This window comes from Schistocerca piceifrons, chromosome 2, assembly GCF_021461385.2.
Source record: "Schistocerca piceifrons isolate TAMUIC-IGC-003096 chromosome 2, iqSchPice1.1, whole genome shotgun sequence".
Lineage (NCBI taxonomy): Eukaryota > Metazoa > Arthropoda > Insecta > Orthoptera > Acrididae > Schistocerca > Schistocerca piceifrons.
The window spans coordinates 366912195-366930517 of record NC_060139.1 but is presented as its reverse complement, the minus strand read 5'-3'; the positions used below and the strand labels follow the sequence as shown (position 1 = coordinate 366930517).

Genomic DNA, 18323 nt, shown 5'->3' with positions numbered 1-18323 from the left:
ATGATCTCCGAGCTGATAGTCCATGCTTCTGCAAACGTCGCCGAACTGTTCGTGCAGATGGTTGTTGTCTTGCAAGCGTCCCCATCTGTTAACTCAGGGCTCGAGACGTGGCTGCACGATCCGTTACAGCCATGCGGATAAGATGCCTGTCATCTCGACTGCTGGTGATATGAGGCCGTTGGGATCCAGCACCGCGTTCCGTATTACCCTCCTGAACCCACCGATTCCATATTCTGCTAACTGTTATTGGATCTCGACCAACGCGAGCAGCAATGTCGCGATACGATAAACCGCAATCGCGATAGGCTACAATCCGACCTTTATCAAAGTCGGAAACGTGATGGTACGCATTTCTCCTCCTTACATGAGACATCACAACTACGTTTCACCAGGCAACGCCGGTCAAATGCTGTTTTTGTGTGAGAAATCGGTTGGAAACTTTCCTCATGTCAGCACGTTGTAGGTGTCGCCACCGGCGCCAACTTGTGTGAATGCTCTGAAAAGCTAATCATTAGCATATCACAGCATCGTCTTCCTGTCGGTCAAATTTCGCGCCTGTAGCACGTCATCTTTCTGGTGTAGCAATTTTAATGGGCAGTAGTGTATATTATTAAATTAATGAAAGAACATTACGTTTGTCTCTATATATATATATTGTATGTTTGTATGTATTGAACTGGGGACCTAGAAACGACGAGGGGGCATCGTCCCCGCCGTAGCCCTCCGTTGTACTCAACCCCACAACAGGCTACAGCAGTCCACTCACTCCACCGCCGCCCCACGCCGAACCCAGGGTTATTGTGCGGTTCGGCCCCCGGTGGACCCCCCACGGAACGTCTCACACCAGACGAGTGTAACCCCAATGTTTGCGTGGTAGAGTAATTATGGTGTACGCGTACGTGGAGAAAGTGTTTGCGCAGCAGTCGCCGACATAATGTAATTGAGGCGGAATAAGGGGAACCAGCCCGCATTCGCCGAGGCAGATGAAAAACCGCCTTAAAAACCATCCGCAGGCTGGCTGGCACACCAGACCCCGACACTAATCCGCCGGGCGGATCCGTGCCGGGGACCGGCACGCCTTCCCGCTCGGGAAGCAGTGCGTTAGACCGCACGGCTAGCCGGGTGGGCGCCTCTATATATATATATATATATATATATATTACTTAATAGTGAACCTTCGCCTTACTTTATTTATTCCACACAGGCGTGTATTAAGATGCAGCTTGTATTTATTCTTCCAGATCAAAACTAACACATATATTTACTGTTCAACGATTTGCATTCCTATCACAGTATTAAAACAAGACGGCTGCATTGCGTAACTTTTAAGCAAGTCACATATATCGCCTGAATTTTTGAATCCTACAAACCCAAATTCTCTTCACTTTTCATCTGTGTATGGGGTTTACACCAGCATAAAATAAAATAACTTACGTGACTCACTCATGTCTGTGTAATTTTCCTCATAATAATTCTTTCAAGTAGAAAATAATTTTAGCTATTAAGCTACTCGTTTTCGGAGTTCGAGTGAGGTAAAGGGAATTTACGGAGTTCATTTTTTGCGATATTTTTGTAGGGCGTTGTAGGAGCTGAATGTGAAATGTAGTTATGAATTTTGTTCTCTGGCTCTTTAAATATTGTAGCCGATTTCCGATTTATTCGTCCCGCACAAGTACGATCATATTAATTTAAGAAAAAACTCTTAATACCGATTGTTACGTTTTCTCCCATGATCTACGGACATTGCCAAGATGGAGTGGCTCGCGTACCACAACGATACATGTAGCCGTATTTTGGGTGCAACCACAGCGCAGGCATATTTATGGAGAAGCCAGACAAAGATGTGGTTCCCGAAAGACAGGCAGCAGGCTTCTGAGTAGTTGCAGGGACAGCAGCCTGGGTGAATGACTGATCTGGTCTTGAAACATTAAGCAACGCGGCCTTTCTATGTTGTGAGTGTGAACGGCTGAAAGTAAAGGGAAACTACAGTCGTTATTTCTCCAGAGGCCATGAAGCTCTATTGCGAGCGATGGTTAAACGATGATGGCACCCCTTTGGATAAAGTATTCCGGAGACAAAATTATCCCCCATTAGGTAGCCCTGGCGAGGAGTAATCAGAAGAATTTGTCATCAGAAAAAAAAAAATCCTGGTCTTCTACGGGTTGGAGCGTAGAACGTTGGATCACTTTTTAGGGTAGGTAGGGTAGAGAATTCAAAGCGGGAAATGAACAGTTTGATGTTAGACATCATGGGAATCAGTGAAGCTCAGTGTCAGGAAGAACAGAATTTCTGGTCACGTGAGTACAGTGTTACGGATACAAAATCAGACAGGGATTGTTCAGGAATGAATCAAATAAGGAATGAGAAAACAGGAATGCGGATAATCTACTATGAGCAGCATAGTCAATGCATCAGAGTAGGCAAGACAGAAACAAAGATGAAGGAATGTATGATGAGATAAAGAAATTATGCAGGTATTTAAGAGAGACGAAAATGTAATTAAGATAGGAGACTGGAATTCGATAGTAGAATAAAGGGAAAGAAAAATGATGGGAGAACATAAACTGGGGAAAAGGGATGAAAGGGGAAGCCATGTAGTAGAATTTTGCACAGAATATAATTTAATCATAGCAAACACTTCATTTTAGAATTTTAAAAGGAGGTTCTATATGAGATGACACAAGTCAGGCATGTTTCATTCTCCTTTTCACTCGGCACATTTATACGATCGTTAAGATAGGTCTAATTAATCAATAAATTCCGATATATATGAAAGAGAGGGGTGAAATGATAATTAAATGGACACCCTAGCTGCAAGCAGGCGTTGATGCACTTCGTTGGGGACATGTTGAAAATGTGTGCCCCGACCGGGACTCGAACCCGGAATCTCCTGCTTACATGGCAGACGCTCTATCCATCTGAGCCACCGCGGGCACAGAGGACAGTGCGTCTGCAGGGACTTATCCCTTACACGCTCCCCGTGAGATCCACATTCCCAACATGTCCACAACACTACATTCGTAGTGCGCCTAATAGATGTTTGCCCATCATACTCATTACTCGTGGCAGATTAATCTACCAAGTCCCGTACGAGTTCGGGCATAGCGTGTGCGTTCGCACAAGAAGGTCAAAGGCCGGGAATCCATATTTTTTAACTATATATGACCATGCAGCTTTGCTAGAAATGAAATGATAATTAAATGGACACCCTAGCTGCAAGCAGGCGTTGATACACTTCGTTGGGGACATGTTGAAAATGTGTCCCCCGACCGGGACTCGAACCCGGGATCTCCTGCTTACATGGCAGACGCTCTATCCATCTGAGCCACCGCGGGCACAGAGGACAGTGCGTCTGCAGGGACTTATCCCTTGCACGCTCCCCGTGAGATCCACATTCCCAACATGTCCACAACACTACATTCGTAGTGCGCCTAATAGATGTTTGCCCATCATACTCATTACTCGTGGCAGATTAATCTACCAAGTCCCGTACGAGTTCGGGCATAGCGTGTGCGTTCGCACAAGAAGGTCAAAGGCCGGGAACCCATATTTTTTAACTGTATATGACCATGCAGCTTTGCTAGAAATGAAATGATAATTAAATGGACACCCTAGCTGCAAGCAGGCGTTGATACACTTCGTTGGGGACATGTTGAAAATGTGTCCCCCGACCGGGACTCGAACCCGGGATCTCCTGCTTACATGGCAGACGCTCTATCCATCTGAGCCACCGAGGGCACAGAGGATAGTGCGTCTGCAGGGACTTATCCCTTGTAACATGTCCCCAACGAAGTGTATCAACGCCTGCTTGCAGCTAGGGTGTCCATTTAATTAACATTTCATTTCTAGCAAAGCTGCATGGTCATATATAGTTAAAAAAGAGAGGGGTATTATTCGTGAGAGTGTGTGAGGATTGTAAAGGGGTTCTTTTAATTTTTCTTTGTTCTAAAGTGCATGTTTAATTCATTCTGGTTGTTAGCAGAGAGTGAAAACATGGCCATTACAACTTCTGCTCGCCTTGGCCCACCTTCAGCAGACGAGGCGGCTGACTGAAGGGTGGCACTGGCCACGTAATTCCCGTGAGCGGCCGCCCGCTGTCGCATTTACCGTACCAGAGGGCCGCGGGCGTTCTTTCTCAGAAATAGCTCGGGAAAGAACGCCTTTACATGCAGAGTTCAACAAACACGCCCTGTCCTCGCCAGCTGGCGAATATGAATACTGAGGTATTTCAGAGCGACTTACCACCCACACAAAAGGCGCGTCCCGTGCGATAACATCGCAATATTGTGCAATAGTCACGGGGTGTCTCCAGAGGCGGGTCCTTGATCTAGTGGCGATGGGCCACTTACGTCTCGGGCGTAAACACTGGGAAGACGAAGTTAGTGAAAGTTTTTGGTAGTACTTAGTTTGAGAGGTCGGAATTCGGAATGCTTGGAAACGGCGATGTGTCACAGAGCGTCACTGGCAAGTTGCTAGGAAGAGGAGATCGGACAGGTCGGCGTTCGGAATCTTCCAAAAGAATCGACGCCAAACCTTCCAGAACAAAACTTTTAGGAGGTTTCAGATTGGCCAAATAAAGTACGTGGTCTCAAACTGGCCAAAATGGCAGGCTTGGCGGCCTGACACCGAGAAGTAGTAGGAGAGTAAAGCATCAGGCACTTCCTCGCTGAGAGCCATGGGAAGAACTTTGCGGACTTAGTCGTTGAGAGGAGCAGAGAACGGTCTTCTTCACCGCGAGAGGAGAAGGCGATTAACAAGCAGACGGGCCCGTGACAGACTAGCGTCCGATCGTGTTTGCCATTCCATCGCGCCTCAACTCGCGCAAATGACGTAACTGTCGCAGACATGGAGTACGAAACTTGTACGGGCTGACAGGCACGTTGGTTCAGAGTGATCAATCAGCCACTGTACAGTGACCTTTCCGCCAAGATGTTACTCTTTGTGATTCTACTTCTCTGTACTCACTAATCTTCCGATGCAGTCATCACCAACACTTCAGTGCCACGATTAGCAGTCAGTTAACACGATTTGTTGTTTGTTCGGTCTGTTTTATGAGAAATGTTCCAGTCGTTTCCCTCGGAAGACGGCTGGTCCCGGCGGAGGTTCGAGTCCTCCCTCGGGCATAGGTGTGTGTGTTTGTCCTTAGGGTCATTTAGGTTAAGTAGAGTGTAAGGTTAGAGACTGATGACCCATAAGATTTCACACACATCCCTCGGAAGATCCGCAATTACCACACTGGAGATCCAAAGAAACTAGTTCAGCTGCCTAATATCGTGCAGGGCCCCCGCGAGCACGCAGAAGTGCGGCAACACGACTTGGAATGGACTCGACTAATGCCTGAAGTAGTGCTGGGGGAAATGACACCATGAATCCTAGAGGGCTGCCCATAAATCCGTAAGAGTACGAGGGGTGGACATCTCTTCTGAACAGCACGTTGCAAGGCATCCCAGAAATGTTCAGTAATGTTCATTTCTGGGGATCTTGGTGGCCAGCGGAAGTCTTTAAACTTAGAAGAGTGCTCCTGGAACTACTCTGTGGCAATTCTGGACGTGTGGGGTATCGCACTGTCCTGCTGGAATTGCCCAAGTCTGTCGGAATGCACAATGGACATGAATGAAAGTTACCTGTCAGAGTCGTATCTAGATTTATCAGGGGTCCCATATCACTCCAAATGCACACGCCCCACACCACTACAGAGCCTTCACCAGCGTGAACAGTCCCCTGCTGACATGCAGGGTCCATGGATTCATGAGATTGTAGCCGAGCGGTCTGAGGCGTCTTGTGACGGTTCGCGCGGCTTCCCCCGTCGGAGCTTCGAGTCCTCCCTGGGCATGTGTGTGTGTGTGTGTGTGTGTGTGTGTGTGTGTGTGTGTTGTCCTTGGCGTAAGTTGGTTTAAGTTACATTAAGTAGTGTGTAAGCTTAGGGACCGATGACCTTACTGTTTGGCCCCTAAGACCTTACTACAAATTTAAATTTTGTTCATGAGGTTGTCTCCATACCCGTGTAAGTCCATCTGCTCGATACAATCAGAAACGAGACTTGTCCGACGAGGTCATCAATAGTCCAATGACAGTGTTGGCAGGCCCAGGCGAGGCGTAAAGCTTTGTGTCGTGCATTCATCAATGTAGCACGAGTGGGCCTTCGGCTCCGAAAGCCCATATCGATGATGTTTCGTTCAATGGTTCGCACACTGACACTCCTTGATGGCCCAGCACTAAAATCTGCAGCAATTTGCGGAAGGATTGCGCTTCTGTCACATTGAACGATTCTCTTCAGTAGTCGTTTGTCCCGTTCTTGCATGATCTTCTTCCGGCCGGAGCGATTTCGATTTGATGTTTTACCGGACTCCTGATATTCCCGGTACACTCATGAAATTGTTGTACGGGAAAATCCCCACTTCATTGCTACCTCGGAGATGCTGAGTCCCGTCGCTTGTGCGCCGACTATGGCACCACGCTCGAACTCACTTAAATCCTGATAAGCTGACACTGTAGGAGCAGAAACCGATGTAACAACTGCGCCGGACACTTGTTATCTTATATAGGCGTTGCCGACCGCAGCGCCGTATTCTGCCTGTTTACATATCTCTGTATTTGAATATGCGTGCCTATACTAGTTTCTTTTGTGATTCAGTGAATATACGCACTCATTCTCCCACGATGAGTATTTGACCGTAGTTTGTTCTGAGCAGTCATTGAAGTCTTAACAATAAATGTACGTTATTTGTGAACCTTGTTTCATCACAGTAGCTGATAGTTCCCATCATTACTTAGTAATTATTAATGTTTAATAATTGCACACAACTACACTCCACATGTTAGAGCCAACCCTTTCCTTCCATTTCCGTGCGTACAATTCCTTTACATGCACCTGGCTGCCGCGTGGTATTAGCCGACCGGTGGGGGAGTGGGGGAGACTTGGAGACACCGGAAGCATTCAGTTAGATTATACAATTGTAAGACAGTGATTTCGAAACCAGATTTTAAAAAATGGTTCAAATGGCTCTGAGCACTATCGGACTTAACATCTGTGGTCATCAGTCCTCTAGAATTTAGAACTACTTAAACCTAACTAACCTATGGACATCACATGCATCCATGCCCCAGGCAGGATTCAAACCTGCGACCGTAGCGGTCACGCGGTTCCAGACTGAAGCGCCTAGAACCGCACGGCCACACCGGCTGGCCTAGATTTTAAACGGCTAAACATTTCGAGGGGCATTTGTGAACTGAGTGTATAATTTATTGGTTGTTTACTGTAGAACAAAATTGCAGAAATTACAGAAGGTCATAAATTAAGGAGATGACAACTGTATGAATTGAAAGAAGCAGAGGTTGTTGACAATTTCGTGTAACGTCACCAAAGTTTTAAAATGTGCCTAGAACACAGAAGACGGATGGCGTGTCTTTCGAAAAATCAGAATAAAGTATCTACCGATGGTCAGTAGACATACAAAAAGAGCTGGGAACTGTCGAGTGAAAATAATCTATACATTGAAAGGAACACTGTTAACAGGCAGCTCATAGAGAGTTGAAAAATGGAAATTACACACAATCAAATGAAAACGTCAAAAGCATATTATTTGACCAGTGCATCGGTTTTTGAGTCTAGCTGTTTGACTAGCGTCCAGTTGTGACAGAAGAAAAAAAAAACGTGCATCTTTATACTGAGTTTCTGCAGAGGCTCTATTTTTTAATCAGCATTCACATCCACAAACGAAATACAGTAGACCGTTAATACGATATATCTGTTGTCACTGTTCCGAGCGAAAAAGGTTGTGAGAGCAACGAATTAGCTTGATGCTCACCTTCTACTGAGTATTATACAGGCTATATATATTGTGCGTGCGGAAAGCACTCGTGAGAAATACAGCTTGTCAAAGCCAGGGCTGTAATGAAATCTGCACATTTCTCTCGGCAGAAGAGGGAAAAAGCACGGCAGGGCAAATGCGTTCTGCAGCTGAAAGAAGCTAATATTTATTTATCGACTGTAGTGGTTGCGGAGGGAAGGGTTGGGGGGGGGGGGGGGTTACGAGGGGTAAGCGAGAGCAGGTGAGCGGGGGAGAGCGAGCGTAGTTCGCCGGCCACTGATCACAGGTGGAGAGCGGCGCGCAGCTGCCACCGCGCATGCGCGCTGCCATCGACTGCGTCGCACCGGGGGTTCCCCTCTGTCCCTCCGACGCTGCCGCTCTCGCCACTCCACTGTGCGGCAAGCGGCACCCTGCTCGGCGCGGGACTTCCCCGGCGGCGGGGCGTCAGGCTGCCGTTTGTCGCTATGAGCGCCATCGAAGTGAAATTTGTGGCGATGTTCTTCCGCCAGCGGCGAGGGGGGAGGGGAGGGAGGGGGTGTGTCGTTCAACTGGTATCGCGACAAGGTGAGGTTTTATGCTGCGCTATGGGTGTGGAAGGACGACAGGGCCACACGAATCCAGGATAGCTGCTATCTTGTACAAGACTATGCTCGGACTAAAAATATTCAAATAAACGTAAATGCAAAGCACCGAGAATCATATGCATAGGAAAAAGGTGAGAACATAATAATTGTAAATTGACACAATAGACTGATGTCGAATGCAGTATCATTCAACGCTGACTTGCATGGTTACTGATGTCTGATTTAAAAAAGTTGGCATTTGACAGGTAGATGGCTGGAATGCTCCCACCAGCAATGACCCGACAAAAACATCCTGGCATTGTCGGCTCCCACTGTGCTGCCAATTCTGCTGCGCAAAATGTGCCCGACAAACTCCGTGAGTCGTTGCGCTAGGATATCCGTGAAACATTTAGTTATGTGCGCCGTACAGCGTGCGATGAAACTAATCAACAGAAGATCGTAGAGAGGACACTACAGAAATCTATACAATAAGTGAATTTCAGAGTTCTTATGGGAGTTTTATAAGAGAGTAGGAGAGGCTTTAATATTTGATACGATCTAAACAACGGAAAAAGCGAAAAGAAAAACATTTTCTGGCACATAGTTTACATAAATTTAAAGAAGTAAAATTCAGATGTTAAAGTGGATAAAACTGATATCGCTGAATGAAAGCTCTTTAATCCACTATATCTGTATTTATCAAAGCCCTTATAGACTCGCACTACCAGTTTCGCAACATTTTTAGTTGCATCTTCCGGTGCGCCTCTGTATAAAAATTACCAATATTATTACAACAGGAAATAAGCAATTACACAGATACGATAAATTATTTCTGGAGGGACTAATTTAAAAAAAAAAACATATGAAATTCGGCATTGATTAACCAGAGTAAAAGACAAATGAAATTCAACATTGATTAACTAGAGTACCAATCTGTCTAATGTTAAACGCCAATTGGTTGCTTTATGAGCTTCTATAAGGTAGTTTTGCTTACTGATTTTTAAAATTTATTGGTGTGTTGCGGACTTACATTTCTGTTACATGTACACTGAAGCGGCAAAGAAACTCGTATAGACAGGCGTATTAAGAGGTACGTGAACAGGCGGTACACGGCGCTGCGGTCGGCAACGCCTATAGAACACAACAAATGAACCGCGCAGTTGTTAGATCGGTTACTGCTGCTACAATTGCAGGTTATCAAGATTTAAGTGAGTTTGAACGTGATGTTATAGTCGGCGCACGAGCGATGTGACACAGCTTTTACAAGGTAGCGATGAAATGGGTTTTTTTCCCGTACAGTCATTTCAAGAGTGTTCCGCGAATATCAGAAATCCGGTAAAACATCAAATCCTCGACTTCACTACGGCAGGAAAAAGATCCTGCAACAACGGGACGAACGACGACTGGAGGCAATCGTTCAGTGTGACAGAAGTCTAACCCTTCTGCAAATTTTTGCAGATTTCAGTGCTGGGCCATCAACAAGTGTCAGCGTACGAACCATTCAACGAAACATCATCAAAGCCGAAGGCTCACTCATGTACACTTGATGATTGCACGACACAAAGCTGTACGCCTCGCCTGCGTCCGTCAACACCGACATTGGACTGTTGATGACTGGAAACATATTGCCTGGTCGGTCGAGTCTCGTTTCAAATTGTATTGAGCGGACGGACGTGTACAGGTATGGAGACAACTTCATGAATCCATGAAACCTGCATGTCAACACGGGACTGTTCAAGCTGGTGAAGGCTCTGTAATGTTGTGGGTGTGTGCAGTTGTAGTGATATGGGACCCCTGATACGTTTAGATACGACTCTGACTGGTGACACGTGCGTAGGCATCCTGTCTCATCACCTGCATCGATTCATGTCGATTGTGCATTCCGGAGAACGTGGGCAATTCCAGCAGGACAATGCGACACCCCCACACGTCCAGAATTGCTACAGTGTGGCTCCAGGAACATTATTTTCAGTTTAAACGCTTCCGCTGGCCACCAAACTCTCCAGACATGACCATTATTGAGCATATCTGGGATGCCTTGCAACGTGCTATTCAGAAAAGATCTGCACGCCCTTGTACTCTTACGGATTTATGGGCAGAATTCACGGTGTCAGTTGCCTCCAGCACTATTTCAGACAATAGTGGAGTCCACGCCATGTCGTGTTGCGGCACTTCTGCTTGCACGCGGGGGCTCCACACGATATTCGGCAGGTGTACCAGTTTCCTTGGCTCTGGTCGATTCGCTGTACCCTCAGCAGCGGTGAAAATTAAAACTTTCGTGACCACATTCTGTGTGTGTCGTACGACAGGAATCCCTACAAAGGTGATGAAATTGACTTACTTTGAGGTGAAAATATACGGCTTATTCACCCAAAAATTAGTTAAATTAACCTCAAAACCAATATCGTCGAATGTCAAGTGGACGGATGTCCTGTGCAAACAAGAGCGTTAGTATTGTAACTTGTAAATGTTTCATCGGATAACGTGAGTGGCTTCATAATAAAACTTCTGTTGTAAGAGGGTCACTATAACGGATAATGTGCTGTAGGAGACTTGGCACAAGATTACTATCGCAACCAGAATAAACATACAGAACTGAACTTATTGGCTGGCCGGTGAAGCCGAGAGGTTCTAGGTGTTTCAGTCTGGAACCACGCGACCGCTAAGGTTGCAGGTTCGAATCCTGTCTCGGGCATGGATGTGTGTGATGTCCTTAGGTTAGTTAGGTTTAAGTAGATCTAACTTCTAGGGGACTGATGACCTCAGCTGTTAAGTCCCATAGTGCTCACAGCCATTTGAACCATTTACAACTTATTGTTGCCCGTACAGTAGTGAGAGCCAGTCATACTTTCTTAATTGATAGAAACGTGACTGCTGTCCCATAACATCAATATGCTGACCTCGTGAAACTAACGGCCAGTCGTGTGGGCGGCGGCGTTCTGATCCAGCCGTTAGGATTGAGCTGACTGACCAGCGGTCTGGGAGGGCTATAGCGAAAACGCGAACCATTAAACCAAGTTTCCCGTATTGCATGATCGTTTAAGTAACTGAGTAAACTAAATACAGCATAATTACAGCAATAGAATCAATGCGATACGCGACTCTAAAAAGATTCGTTACTGAACGAGGTATTTTTGAAACCAATGAACAAAAAGTATTTCAATGAGTTCAGTAGCTTTCGAGATGAAGCTGTTTCCCGGGTTAAAAAATATCAGCCCTTTTTGCGAAAATACCAAGGCGAAGCACTTTCTAATAAAAGCATTGTCTAAGAACAACCTACAACAGTTTGGACGAAAGTCCATTCACAATGGAAACGTAAAAACTGGTTCAAATGATTCTTAGCATTATGGGATTTAACATCTGAGGTCATCAGTCCCTAGAACTTAGAACTACTTAAACCTAACTAACCTAAGGACATCACACACATCCATGCCCGAGGCAGGATTCGAACCTTCGACCGTAGCAGTCGCGGGGTTCCGGACTGAAGCTCCTAGAACCACTCGGTCACAACGGCCGGCGTTAAAACTGGTATCAGTGACCGTGGAAAAACTGTAGCAACCCTGATTACCAAAGTACAAAGAGTAACTGAAACACGTAGAAGGATTTATATGTTCAGCAAATTAGATAAAGAGGCAGTACTGTCTGAATAAGGATCTCGGTGAGGAGCATAGACAGCTGTGACTCAGGTGCAGAAGAATAGTTGACCATGCACTTGAGAGATATGTGCCTAGTAGAACAGTTCATAATAGGACGAAAGGACCTTTCATGGTATAAACTCACTGTAAATAAACTTCCTAAATAGACAGAGCCTAATGCATAATATGTGTAAAACATAGGACTATAGAGAGGGCGACTCTGAATGAAACACATTTGCCTGTCAAAAGGCCATGCGTGAAAACTTCAGTGATTACTGCAGCGGGATATTACCGAAGGATCTCTCACAAACCCCAAAGAAATTCTGATCATTGTACGTTGATGGCGGCAATGTTAGTGTTCAGCCACTCATGGGCGAGACAGCAACTGAGTGTAGCAAAGCAAAAGCAGAAGTGCTGAACTCTACTTTAAAATGTTCCTTTACAAACGAAAATCCAGGATATTGCTCCAATTTAATTCTCGTAATGATATAAATAAGCGTCAGGGATGGTGAGAAACAGCTGAAACCGATAAAATTGAATAACGTTCCCGGGCCAGATGAAATCCCTATCGGATTCTGTGATGAATTTGCGGCTGAGTTAGTCATAAACTGCTGAAGACCCGTAGAAGAGAAAACCGAAGCAGTTGGGAGACAGCACTTGATACAGTCGTCTACAGGAAGGGCACCAGAAGTAATGAACTCAAATATTGTCCGATATCCATTATATCAATTTTTGGTAGTATATTAGAACATGCCAACGGCCTTGCCGTAGTGGTAACACCAGTTCCCGTCGCACTACCGACGTTAAGCGCTGTTGGGCTGGGCTAGCATTTGGATGGGTGACCATCCTGACTGCTGAGCGCTGTTGACAAGCAGGGTACACTCAGCCCTCGTGAGGCAAACTGAGGAGCTACTTCATTGAGAAATGGCGGCTCCGGTCTCGTAAACTGGTATAAGGCCGGGAGAGCGGCGTGCTGACAACATGCCCCTCCATATCCGCATACAGTGACCCGTGTGTGCTGAAGATGACACGGCGGCCGGTCGGTATCGTTGGGCTTTCCAAGGCCTGTTCGGAAGGAGTTAGTTATATTAGAACATATTCTGAGCTTAAACATAATGATAGAATGACGTCCTCCATGACAGTCAGCATAGATTTCCTAAACACCGATTATGTGGAACCCAACTCGCACTTTTCTCCCATGACACCCTGGAAGTCATGGATCAAGGCGGTCAGGTAGCTGCAGCATTTCTTAATTTCCGAAAAGCATCGGACTCAGTGCTAGACCTACGTTTATTATCGAAGGTACGATCGTATGAAGTATCGAGCAAAATTTGTGATGGCACTGAAGGTTCCTTGGTTGGGAGAACACAGCATGTAATCTGGGATGGAGACTAATCAACAGATGTAAAAGTAACTACAGGTGTGCCCCAGGTACGTGTCTTGGGACCGTTTCCATTCATGTTGTATACTAATGACCTAGCAAAAAAATGGTTCAAATGGCTCTGAGCACTATGCGACTTAACTTCTGAGGTCATCAGTCGCCTAGAACTTAGAACTAATTAAACCTAACTAACCTAAGGACATCACACACATCCATGCTCGAGGCAGGATTCGGACCTGCGACCGTAGAGGTCGCTCGGTTCCAGACTGTAGCGCCTAGAACCGCACGGCCACTCCGGCCGGCCAATGACCTAGCAGACAATATTAATAGTATCTTCAGAATTTCGCGAATGTTGTGGTTATCTGTAAAGAAGTATTGTCTGAGAAAAGCTCCGCAAATAGTCATTCGGCTCTTCACAAGACTTCAAAGTGGTTAAAATATTGGGAACTTGCTGTAAATGTCCTTAAACGTAAAATTGTGCACTTCTCAAAACGAGGAAACTTCGTTTGTGTGACTACAGTATCAAAGAATCACAGACGGCATCGGTCAACACAAATAAATTCCTGAGTGTAACTGTTTGCAGTCGCGGGTAAAGCAGGTGGTCGACATCGTTTCATTGGTATAATACTCGGAAATGCAGTTAGTCTACGAAGGAGACTGCATGCAAAAAACTCGTCCAACCCATCCTATAAAGTGCTCAAGTTTGTGGGACCCTTAGCACACAGGACTAACAGGGGGATGGTGAACGTATACATAACAGGGCAGCACGATTGGTCACAGGTTCGTTTAACCCTTGGGAGAGACGCTGAACACACTGAACTAGCCGACACTTGACAATAGACGCAAACTATCCCGAGAAAGGCATTTTATGAAGTTTCAAGTACCAGCTCTGAATGATGTATCTAGAAGTGTATTACAACCCCATACCCATCGCCCCTGTAGGTATCGTATCGGAAAATTACATTAATTACGACAAGTTCAGCGGTGTTTCAATAGTTCAATCTGCCCGCACTCCACTCGTCGGAACCGGAATTAGTCCTAATAACTAGAGCAATGGGAAGTTCCCCCGTCCAGTGCACTTCGCATTGATTTACAGAGTATGGGTTTTGATGTAAACAGTAATTTAGACAGAACGGGGCTGACGTGGTTTTGTCTTAACTGCTGCCGCCGTCCTAGCCCCACTGACTTGCTGCAGCTGTGCGGCGCCTGGTGCAGTCTGGTAGCAGCGAAAACATTAGCTGCAGCGTGGGGCACTGGCCCGCCTTGCGCTGTTCAATCAATAAAACATCTCGGCATGGAAAGAGGGCCCCATTCTAGCGACCAGAGCACTGACCAGCCAGCACGCTCCTGGACACTCGGCTCGCTATCTGTCCTCCAGCGGCGGACCGCCACACGCTTTAAAAGTAAAATCCCTCCTCTCCAGTCAGTTAAACTCCTCTTGTGTCCTGGAGCCTGACTGTTCATACATAAAACATTGGAGGGCCTGCAAGGAGCACTGCTCAGCTTTTAGATTTAAACCAGTTGTAGGTTTGTAAAGGAGTAGTCTGGAGATACCGCTGTGATTGAGTTCAACGATGTGCAGATGGGTCTTCCTCAGCACAATGCTAGTTGTAATTGAAACTAAAACGAGGTTTATTCATTGAAAAAACCGGTAATCGGTATCAAGTGGACGGAGATGATACAATGAATAGTATTCGGTTGAACCTGGGTCGAAATCTTGGGTTTAACGATTTGATTTAACTAAAATGGCTCTGAGCACTATGGGACTTAACATCTGAGGTCATCAGTCCCCTAGACTGAGAACTATTTAAACCTAACTAACCTAAGGACAGCACACACATGCATGCCCGAGGCAGGATTCGAACCTGCGACCGTAGCGGCAGTGCCGTTCCAGACTGAAGTGCCTAGAACCGCTCGACCGCAACGGCCGGCTGATTTAACTCTTCCATGGTTTCTTCTACTTGACTGACTAATTGAGCTACTGTGTCTTTTTTAAAGCTGTCGACAGCAACAGGAGATTTATAAGATACATAACGGGAAGATACAGAGACAGTGACTGAATGGCTCTGTTCATATCTTGGCAAATATTTTACTAATAAGACTTCGATATGCAAAGTGGCCAAATGATAGGTGAATGAAAGTGAGAGAAATGCAATGATTCGTTTCTCTTCATGTATACTGGTGAGCCAAAACGTTTTATCACTGTACAAAACGAGACTGCAATCCGCCCCGTGGCATTGTGGGCATTCAAAGCACTATGGAAAGTGTAGGAGTGGAGCGGAGACGAATATGGAATCGTTCTATCGACGATATGGGCTACGAATTGGAAAATACACTGGCATCCGCGAGGTAGAGGGTGCAATAATACACTACTGGCTATTAAAATTGCTACGTCACGAAGATGGCATGCTACAGACGCGAAATTTAACCGACAGGAAGTAGATTCTGTGATATGCAAACGATTAGCTTTTCAGAGCATTCACACAAGGTTGGCCCCGGTGGCGACACCTACAACGTGCTGACATGAGGAAAGTTTCCAACCGATTTCTCACACACAAACAGCATTTGACCGGCGTAACCTGGTAAAACGTTGTTGTGATGCCTCGTGTAAGGAGGAGAAATGCGTACCATCACGTTTCCGACTTTGATAAAGGTCGGATTGTAGCCTATCGCGATTGCGGTTTATCGTATCGCGACAATGTTGCTCGCGTTGGTCGAGATCCAATGACTGTTAGCAGAATATGGAATCGGTGGGTTCACGATGGTAATACGGAACGCCGTGCTGGATCCCAACAGCCTTGTATCACTAGCAGTCGAGATGACAGGCATCTTATCCGCATGGCTGTAACGGATCGTGCAGCCACGTCTCGAGCCGTGAGTTAACAGAAGGGGACGTTTGCAAGACAACAACCATCTGCACGAACAGTTCGACGACGTTTGCAGCAGCATGGACTATCAGCTCGGAGACCATGCCTGCGGTTACCCTTGACGCTGCATCACAGACAGGAGCAACTGCGATGGTGTACTCAACGACGAACCTGGGTGCACGAATGGCAAAACGTAATTTTTTCGGATGAATCCAGGTTCTGTTTACAGCATCATGATGATCGCATCCGTGTTTGGCGATATCGCGGTGAACGCACATTGGAAGCGTGTACTCGTCTTCGGCATACTGGCGTATCGCCCGGCGTGAAGGTATGGAGTGTCATTGGTTACACGTCTCGGTCACCTCTTGTTCGCATTGACGGCAGTTTGAACAGTGGACGTTACATTTCAGATGTGTTACGACCCGTGGCTCTACCCTTCATTCGATCCCTGCGAAACCCTACAATGCAGCAGGATAATGCACGACCGCATGTTTCAGGTCCTGTACGGACCTTTCTGGATACAGAATACATTCGACTGCTGCCCTGGCCAGCACATTTTCGAGATCTCTCACCAATTGAAAACGTCTGGTCAATAGTGGCCGAACAACTGGCTCGTCACAATACGCCAGTCACTACCCTTGATGAACTGTGGTATCGTGTTGAAGCTGCATGGGCAGCTGTACCTGTACACGCCATCCAAGCTCTGTTTGACTCAATGCCTAGGCGTATCAAGGCCGTTATTACGGACAGAGGTGGTAGTTCTGGGTACTGATTTCTCAAGATCTATGCACCCAAATTGCGTGAAAATGTAACCACATGTCAGGTCTAGTGTAATATATTTGTCCAATGAATACCCGTTTATCATCTGCATTTCTTCTTGGTGTAGCAATTTTAATGGCCAGTAGTGTAATTTCGTGTGGATCAGTGGCCTGGTACAAGTCTTTCAAACAGACCCCACATCTGCGACTTGCTTTTTCCTAACCGATATTTCAATTTCCAGTCTCGCACTTTACCACTTGGCCCAAAGGCAGGTCATTAAGGCCCGGTGTGTCTGAACGGGCACCTCGGGAACAGCAAAGCCGGTTAGCTGTTCGCGTGCTCCTTTCGTGGGCATTACCGGAAAATGATCGAGGATGGTGAAACCGTGAGCACGCAGCGTCAAGGCATTCAACATCCGCGCGTCATCATAGGACGTGGACATCGGAGGGTTGCCCATTCTGTAAAGCTGAGTAGTCGGCGATCTGTGGCAGATCTGACGACACAGTACAATGCTCGTGCTGTGCAGTGTTTCAAAGAGCACCGTTGACTATACGTTGTTGAACATGTTTTTCTACAGCAGACGATCCCTACATGTTTCAGTGTCGATCTAACGACGTTATCAGTTACGGTTTCTGCGGGCACGAGGCGTCAAGATTGGACTGTGGATCAGTGGAAATGTTTCACCTGGTCGGATGAATAACGTTTCTTGTTACACCAGCTTGGTGGGCCTTTGCGGATGCGTTGTCATCCAAGCGAACGGCTGCATGACGCCACAGATGCAAACCTTTTGAGGCTGTACTAAGCGGTTGAAGACATTCAGCTGAGCTTCCATTGGACTTCTGATAGTAATCGAAGACACCAAGACAGCTATAGACTACTAGTAAGTGAATATTATTGCGAGCCTCGTGTATCCCTTCACGCTTGATGTTGTCTCCAACGGCACTGAAATCTTCCAGCAGGGTAACTGTTCGTGTCTTAAGGCCACGAATGTGGTGTAGCAGTTTGACGAGCGTGACAGTGAACTGACCTTGATATCTTGGACACCAAATTCGCCTGAACGCGCTAGAACACATTGAGACGGTACCGTGTGCCAGCTCACTAACTATCGGACTGAAAATTTACTGAAACGGCGTGATCAATGCGAAGACATGAGGCGCCACATGCCTTCGGAAACCCACCACGTGCTTGTCAAACCCATGCCACGCAGAATCTATGCTGCGTTGCATTGCGAAGGAGGACCAACGCTCTATTAAGCAGATCGTAATGCTTTGGCCAGTCGGTATACACAGGGTGAAGAGAAATTCGCA

At 46.3% G+C, this 18323-nt stretch overlaps 3 non-coding genes across 3 annotated transcripts; all 3 read right to left on the bottom strand.

Moving 5' to 3' along the window:
* Positions 1-2859: 2859 nt before the first annotated feature.
* Positions 2860-2934, bottom strand: Trnat-ugu. The gene has a single exon. It is a non-coding gene; the product is annotated as a tRNA-Thr (tRNA).
* A 327-nt stretch (positions 2935-3261) lies between these two features.
* On the bottom strand, positions 3262-3335 carry Trnat-ugu. Its single transcript has one exon. It is a non-coding gene; the product is annotated as a tRNA-Thr (tRNA).
* Positions 3336-3663: 328 nt separating this feature from the next.
* Positions 3664-3737, bottom strand: Trnat-ugu. The gene has a single exon. It is a non-coding gene; the product is annotated as a tRNA-Thr (tRNA).
* Positions 3738-18323: the final 14586 nt, after the last annotated feature.